Source organism: Lissotriton vulgaris, chromosome 8 (genome assembly GCF_964263255.1).
Source record: "Lissotriton vulgaris chromosome 8, aLisVul1.2, whole genome shotgun sequence".
NCBI classification, from domain to species: domain Eukaryota; kingdom Metazoa; phylum Chordata; class Amphibia; order Caudata; family Salamandridae; genus Lissotriton; species Lissotriton vulgaris.
Window position 1 is genome coordinate 229,105,296 of NC_141696.1, and position 8,956 is coordinate 229,114,251.

The window sequence follows — 8,956 nt, forward strand, 5'->3', positions numbered from 1 at the left end:
GTGATGTCAGTTTTCACTTGGAATGTAGTGACAGCCCAGGGATTTCACCCTTTGTGGAGACGATGCAGCTGCTGGGCATGGAGCAAATGGTTCAGGGGCCAACCCATAGGGCAGGGCATACTCTGGATGTGATCTGCACTAACCTCAGCACACTCCAGATTGGAAAGCCATCCCCACAGATCTGGCTGGACCACAGTTTTATTCCATTATATATTCCGATCCGTGTCAAGGGGCATAGAGAAGGGAAGACAGTGATAGGGCCCCCTAGGAAAGAGTGGCAGCGCCTGCTCACAAATAACTTGTTGCAAATAGTGGCACAAGACAAGGTTCCTACTCTCACAGGGGCTCCTAATGAGGATATTAGTAGGTTCCACGATTGGATGTCATTGATAGGGGAGGAATGGCTTCCATCTGGTTGTCCAGTTGAACTAAGTAAAAGGAAACCCCATAGGGACCCCTGGTTCTCGAAAGAACTAGAAGAACTTCACCTGCAATTCAAGCAGTTGGAACGCAGATGGAGAAAGGGTTATGAAGAATCTAATTGTCTGATCTTTAAAAAATTTAGGAAAAGATACCATGCAGCCATTAAGTCAGCAAAAAAGTCTTACTTTGATAACCAAATCACCATGGCAAAACATAACCAAAAAGAGATCTTTACAATTGTAAAATCATTCATTGACCCCAAGGGGGTACATATTGAAATTCCTCCCTCCCAAAAGTTATGAGAAGACATCGCAATCTATTTCGACAAAAAGATTAAGGCCATCCAAAAGAACTTTGTGACCCAAGACCATTTGGAGCCTTTTGAGGCACAGGGGACCTCAAATAGGGATGGTAGTGCAGGGCTCCAAGCTTTTGAATCGGCCACTCTTTTCCAGACTAAGGAAGCGATCTTGGCCTGTAAATCAGGATCCCCTCTGGATGCTTGTCCACCGATGCTCTTACATCATATAATTGATATTTTTAACCAATTGGTAAAGATAACCCCTTTCATCCAAAGGATTGGTGGCCAGACGACACCACAGCGCCGCCATGTTTTGAAATTGACCGGGACCTGTTTTGGGTTCATAAAAACTTTGAGAATGTTTTTTAATTTGATTCCCCTGGTGTCTAAAAATACTGTAGCAGTGGCCCTTATATTACCGAGACTGGACTACTGCAATAGCCTCCTTGCAGGAATCAACAAAAATATCCTGAGGAGACTACAGGTGGTCCAGAACGCAGTGGCCAGATAGGTTTTAGGACTACCACGCAGGGCGTCAGCTTCAGCTGCACTGATGACCCTTCACTGGCTTCCGGTCTATAAAAGTGTCTTGTTCAAACTCCTACTGATAACTTTTAGAGCACATCGTCACCTAGGTCCAGGATATTTTTCAGAAAGATTTAGGCCTCACACCACCGTAAGAACACTAGAGTCCACCACTGCTAATTTGCTCAGTGTTCCAGCATTCAGATTAGCTACTAGAGGCGGAAGATCAGCGACTATCTTGGGAACAAAAGCCTGGAACCGTATGTCCAAGGAGCTTAGAGCTATTAGACAGGAGGGACCGTTTAGAAAACTGTTAATGACGTGGATATTTGGTCTATCAGATGTTTGCTGCCAAAATTTAATTTAGGCTTATGTCATCCACTTGATCTGCTGTTGCCTATAGCGCCAGGAGACTCCGTCAGGAGTGGCAGTTCGCGCTTTACAAAACCTCTTTTCATTTAATTTCATTTCATTTCTGGCCAAGTGCCATACCACTAAACACTGTAAAGATGAAGAGGCAGTCACAATAGTTTACTACTACAATATTGAGTTTTAAATATCAAAAAGAAAAAATATCATGACCAGAATATTGACTATGAGAATATTGTGAAGGCAAGTATATGTAGGTAAGTATATGATTACTATGCTATCCTTATCTACACAGCTATGTTCCTTGACCAAATACATATAGGTGTACATATATTACAAAGTGGTCATCCCTAACATGTAGTTATAGTTAGGACAGACTTTTTATAGAAAAATAATTTTTTGTTTTTCTAATAACTTCGGTGCCATTTGAAGACTCTTTACAAAACTGTCCAAAAAATCCACTTCAACTCCTTCCTGGAGAGTTTCGGGGTGATTTGTCAAGCGGGCCAGTAACAAAAGGGGTTTTTACAAATCACAATTTTCCATGCAATTTCCCTAGGGATTTGTGAACAGCCTTACAGCCAAGACAGCTGAACGAAATGACACCAAATTTGGCAGAAAAATACATCTTTACCTAGAAAGTATGCTTTTTTGTGATTTGGTTTAATTCAATTCAGTGATTTTTGAGAAATGTATAGATATTGGGACCGTTAGGCTGAAATTCCAAAATTTAAGCCACCTATTTGGCTGAGGGAACTTTTTCAGAGTGAGAGGGGCTAAAAGTTAAAACCAACAAGCATTGGCATAGCCAATAGGTCTCGCTTTTGGGACCTTATAAGTATTTAGTTATGCAGCACAATATCCTTGGTGCAACAACATCAACTGCTGCATGGCTAAACACTTATAAGGTCCCAAAGGCGAGACCTATTGGCTATACCAATGCTTGTTTGAGTCTGGGCAATAATGCTCAACATCCTGTGATTCCTTAATCTCCCGTGCTTAACAAAAAAACAAATCTGTCCTTTTGTAACATAAATAGTGCTCATGTAAAGCGCTTTGATACCTTCGGGTCAAGTAAGCGCTATAAAAGACTCCGAAAGGAAAAAAAAACATGTAGAGTACCATGTATGTCAAGTCGACAGCTATTGTGTAGCATCATGCTGTACATGAAAGCTGGCTGAACAGGCTTCGTCCCTAATGGCAACATTAAAAGCTGGTATTTCCAAACACAACTACAAATCCCAGAATGAAAAGTGGTATTGACTTATATACCTAACGTTGTTACACGACATCGGCCCTTTGTAAAAAATCAGTTTTTTACTCCAAAAGTTATAATTTGCTGCTGGAAGGGAGCTTGTGTTTCCAGCACCACACACAAGGTTATGCTGACAACTCTGGGAACAGTTGTAGCTGGCCAGCAGTCAGCCAGCGGCTTCCATGTGGCCGCAGCTGCCCCCCCACCATATGTGAGTATATTCTCAGCCTCGTAGAATCCTGGGACAAGAGACCGGCCCTGGAAGTGAAGGCGCAGACGACACAGGCTTGATAATGCACAGACAGGTAAAACATTAGCCATGGCACCCCGAGGGCAGCCTCGTCGCGCCAGGCAGCGTGCAGCCGAGGAGGAGGGGTGAGCCAGCCTGGTTTGTTTACCAACGACTAGAGCGTGTTTGCGAGCTTCGGAAAACGAGATACCACTTCCAAAAGCTATTTTGGGGTATATTATGGCGTAAATTGTCGCAGTTATTTGGGTGAAGAGTGAAAAAATAGCAATAAAAGTTAAGGAGACCAGCTGTTGTGTTTAGACGCTATATTGCGCCATCGTGGAACTTTAAGGACATGTCGTAGCACTTTGGGGTACTGCAGAAGTGCACGTCAACGGAATATACATAAACAAGCATTGCCCGCGCGGCTGCTTGGGCGGCCTGCAGGTAGTGCATATAGAGGCTGGTTGGGACGAGGATGCCACTAAAAGGTGGCAGTGTCCACAGTTTACAGTGTAGGGTACAGTCAAGAGACCTGCTAAGTACACAGAAAAGCAATACTCGTGTAGCAAAAGAAAGTTGCCACCTAACTGGAGGCTAGGGTGTGACAGAAGGCTGGGAAAATGGACAGAGCCGAGAGAGTAGCAGTGTTTAGGTCATGTCAATGTCTGTACCTAAATGATTGAACTAGTAACAGGTCAGAATTGGTCGCAGATGGCAACTTTAGAAGAATAGGTCTGAACGCACTTAGGATGTATAACAAATTCAGACTCACATAGCTTACATGCATCCATTAATGCAGCTTCTATGCCCTGCATCTCAACAGATCTTACTAGGTCTCTATGAACACTGCGCCAAAAGTAAAGAATGTAACAAATGCAGCCGTGAAAAGATGAAGCGCTGCAAATGAAGCAGCAGTGAACCTTTCTTCAAGCCGGCCCACGAAGTAAACAAATCAAACACTAATCACTACAATCCAAAAAACACGAGCAGCAGAGGCAAACAATACAAGTTTTTTCCAACCATGTCCTAATGTTGATGAGGAACATGCATCAACCCAGACGGACCCTTTCCTCTCAAACCCTTACATACCTTGAGTTACAGAGTAAGTTAGCCAAACCCCTGCCTCAAGGAGTTACTATGATAGCACCAAATCTAAAGAATGCAGTCAAGATGTCAATGACGCAAATAAATCCAGTCATGTTAATGACATATAGGAACTGTTGAAGACCCGTTCTCTCCTCAAGCTCCATTGCTTTTACCTGTTACTAAGCTTCCTCTGTGGGCTTGGTACAGCAGTTCGGTCTCTGATGCCTCTTAAGCACTGCTGCTGACTTCGGGACTCCTCGAAACCTGCCTCGGGGCGGCCAAGATAGCTGAACATAATCATGGCGTGAAGAGAGAGAGGGGGGGGGGTGCTGTTTGACCAAGCTTTGGGCGAGGGCACCATGAGCAGCCAGCCCCACCGGCTTAGTGTGCAGGCACCAAGCTCCAACTGCAAGCAGCAGAACTGGCACCACTGCCGAGGTGGGCAGTAGTAGGCCAGCCCCCAGTGTAACAGTAGAGCGGCCCAGGCAGCTCCCCACGCAGTGTCGCACAAGCACCAAGGTCGCACTGGGGGCTGCAGGCGTGCACACTCGCGTTAACAAAAGCGCTAGGCCAGCCAGTAGCACTTTGAAAACTCAACTTCTAAATGTCTTGCAGAGCAGCGCATGCGCTGACTCAGCGAGACCTAAAAACATTGACTGTGTCGCAAACCAATGAGGTCTTAGTGGGGTCAGAATAAAAAGGAAGGGACTTGTATTTTATTAAATTACCACCAGGGTGGGCCAGAGCACAAAGCGCAACAAGCATTTATATTTTAATAGGGGAGAGGGGCGTGAGGCCTCCACGTGCCAACTTATACCACCCTTTTAATGAATGCTGACTACTCCATGCCAATAGTTAACACCTACTGGGATGAATCAGCCGAATGCATCCCAAAACTCCTGTACTACCAACTGGATATTCTAGAAAGTATTTGTAAAAGGTAATCTGTTGTTTCACATTGTTGTGAAAAAAAATATCGTGTTTTACTAGTTAGGTGGAATGTTTATGTGATTTCCATGTTTTCTGGCTCAGCTGGCTGCTGGATTGCAACATATTGTTATATGTGATTTTTCGTTGGAATACGTGGGCTGTGGTTTATTTGGAAGATTGCAAGAGAAGCTGGTTCCGGTTTGGTAGGCCTGTCTCTGTGGCTTTTGTTTATTATGCCCTGCAGTTCTTCCCACCCACCTTTTCCGTTTCATGCACAGTACCGAGAGAAAGGTGATACCTGTCAGACCCAAGGAGGCTGTGAGGAGCTCAATTGTGTAACAGTTTCTCAGGGTTCTGTTTTCACAGCCTAGAAAGAAGAAAAGGTGGGTTGCTAAGGAACAGCTCTAGTATGAGAACAACTTTTCAGAGCAGCAGACATTACATCTCCAACAATCCGTCGTACACTAGGGGGTGGTGCTGCCTTGGAACAGAAGTACAAAACGTGTGTGCGTATGTATGCACGTAACAGGTTAACCTCCGCTTGCAGATAATGAACACAGGTGAGAGGAAACAAAGCCTCACTCAGGCTCTTTGAACCACTTCCGGTTTACCTGGAAACCTTTTTTTTTTCAAAGTTGCTCAGGTTTTTTGCGCCTTCTTATTGATATTCAGACGGCTGTAGGTCCAGTTACTTCTCGTTGTTAATTTTCTTCAAAAGTTTGTGTATTTGCAGGGAGGATTTCAACCGTTCTCTCAGCACATGGCTATTTACTGTTTCTTATAACTTTTGTGTTTAGACTTCGTAGGGAAGCTTTGTTTTTTTAAGCCTTCTACCCTCATTAGCTACGTTTGACCAATGTTCAGGCAAACTGCCCTCTTCTTGGGTTGTTTGCTCACACAATTTCCTATGGCAAATACCTAGAGGAATTTGCACAGTCAAAAAGTGCACCAAGGGGAGTACAGTGAGGTAAGACTGACCAAAATAATGTTTCTGTACATTCTGTCCCATGGTACAAGAAACTAGTGCAAACGCCAACCCAATCCCATTTGGTAATACTGTTTGATAATGGTATTTCCTGCCTGCCACATTTTATCGCCGATTTTACCAAAAAAACTCGCAATGAGGGGCCTGGTAAAATGTACTTGGATGCTTTTTTATTGAAAGTTGAACCACGAGTATGTTCTAGCATTACAAGTATCTCAGAATACAGTTCATGACGACTTACTTCTTTTCAGTGAGTTAAAAAAATTATGTGGTAACACATTTCCTATCATTTTTCGTCTGTGCCTTTCCTGCTGAATACTTCTTGTTTTTGGATCTCTTCCGAGGACTGTAGAAGTGCAGGTTTCTACTCGGTTACATTTTCACAGCAAAGTATCTCATTACCTGTCAGTTAAGCCTTTTCAGAATAGTAAACACAAAACTTTGTGCTTGCACAGCGTTTGTGCTTGGGGCGTGTTTGAGCCACGCCCGAATAGCACAAGCCACCTCTTGCACACAAGTAAGAGAGGAGGGAACAGGCCGATAAAGTTGTTAAAATAAAACCGGAACTGTTTCTGCTGAGAAAGGTTAAGTTGTTTGTACACTGTGTTTGCTATGGAATGATATACCTCTTAGAATGTCCCTGATTCTTGCGTGAGTGGCAATGAGCGACAACGCCATTCCCCAATTTCACGCTGTAAAAGTCCCAAATGTTGGTAGGTAGTCACTCTTTCACTTCTTCACACAGAGTTCATTCACACATCCACTGATTAATTCCACCAGTCAGAGGCAGCTTCCCTTAAGTCTGCCAGAAAACATGCCTCATTCTTGGCGTCTGCTTGTAAATATTGCCATTGCAAGCAGTGCCATCTTAATGCATGGACATGCTGGGCAGTTGCCCTGGGGCCCCACAAGCATGAGGCCCCATGCAGACATAATTTAACTATAATTTTCAGTTAAATATTTTTATTCCTGTGAGTGATTGTATAGGCAGGGCCCAGTGCACTACTATGCCCAGGGCCTATAATGCTATTAAGGCGTCTCTGACGCTTACACAGCGTGTTCCACGTTCCTAGCATGTTCTAAGTTCTGTTGTGCCTGTTGCAAATTGACTTTAAATTTACTATGGAAACAAACAATGGGGCATATTTACAAGGGCAATGCGCCACAGCAACATCACTTTTAACGACGTTCCTGCGGCGCGATACCCTGCTCCATATTTATAAAGTGGTGTTAAGCCTCTTTTTTTGGCTTAACGCCGCGTTATAAATATGGTACCCTTTCATGCAAGTATCTGAGTGAAAGGGGCGTGCAATGGTATTGCTGTGGGAATTCCACCGCAACACCCATTGCTTTTTGTCTCTGCCCCAGATTTAGAAGAATGTGTAAATCTAAGGCAGCGCCAAAAACAAGTGCAAGAGCAAGCATTAGAATGGCGAAAAAGGGGAAATACTTTTATTTCTCCTTGTTTTTGCTTTTTCTATGTATGCTGCAAGAGCAAAATGCCACAAATGATTGTTTATATGCAGGAAGGTGTCCCTTCCTGCACCTAAACAATCATTCCCTGCAATGCATGGCACAACCCTGCGTTTTAAAAATGTCAGAGCGTGGTGCTGCCAATTTTGGCGCCGCTCTACGCACCAACATTTCTTTGTACATATGCCCCAATGTGTCTCCACCTTCTACCATGAACTGGCTTTGAGCAGCTGAAATCTGCATGTGGAATACAGATAATTAATAATTCCAAGTCTGCCAATCAGAACTAATAGTTCACTTTTAATGAGGGCCATATCATTTTGCATGTGTCATTGCAGCACCCCCCATGAAATCATCTTTTTCTTTGGCATTCGGGTCCATTTCCCCAGAGACAGGAAGTCTGCCCCCACCTTTTTGATTCCCACTCCATAGTTCACATTGTAGTTAATTACGCCTAGTCGCTACATGACTCTCCAAAAAGAAACAACAATCACAAAAACGTTCAACAGAAGAGATTAGACAGAACACAGAACATAGAACATATATTCAACACAGCCAAGATATGCCAAAATGTTGTATCACAACAGAGCTAACAGAAGACCTTATACAGAAGTTTGAACATGCATCTGACACAGGCCACATAAGCTCAGGGCAGTGCTTGTCTTCTCGACAACCCACACACCAGTACACAACAGAATACATGCTAGATCAGTTCTCTGGTACATGTGGAATTCAAGAGCAAGTAGGCAGCCTTTGTGACAAGTAATACTGGTGTCTCTGAAGCCATAGATTTGCTCCTGCAGACATCCAGTACCTTCCAAATCTAATTTTCTCAGGGGCACCATTTGTCTTTGGTTGTTCCACTCACATGCTATAGCCATACCACCCTGAAAGCACCTGATCTCGTTTGATCTCAGAAGTTAAGCAGGGTTGGGCCTGGTTAGTACCTGGATGGGAGACCGCCTGGGAATACCTGATACTGTAGTCCGTTCTTTAGCGCCTTGATGCCTTTGGGCAACTGCTGTGCTCTATAAGTCTTATTGATTCATTCATTTCACTCTTTCATTCACACATAATACATGTGGCACAATACACATGCTAAATTACTCAAAGGACACCCAGTGCACTCGGTGAGGTTTCTAGCCAAAATCAATGATAACTCACTGACCCCTCAGTGATTAATATACTCCATACAAAATCAGTGACAACCACAAGAAATATGACTGACAATGACAGCTAACCAACCAATCAGACTCTCAACTTCAATTGATTCAACTTCAATTGAATTCAATGACATTTAGAGCAGAAGGTGGCTGGGCTCCTGTAGCGCCACAAGGCCATACCAGTGGGAGGAAGTGCGCTATACAAATAATTTTA

The 8,956-nt window shown here is 43.7% G+C and overlaps 1 non-coding gene across 1 annotated transcript; it reads left to right on the forward strand.

Annotated features, from left to right (window-relative positions):
• Positions 1-8,448: 8,448 nt before the first annotated feature.
• Positions 8,449-8,567, forward strand: LOC147696914 (5S ribosomal RNA). Its single transcript, XR_015299529.1, has one exon. It is a non-coding gene; the product is annotated as a 5S ribosomal RNA (ribosomal RNA).
• The last annotated feature ends 389 nt before the right edge of the window (positions 8,568-8,956 follow it).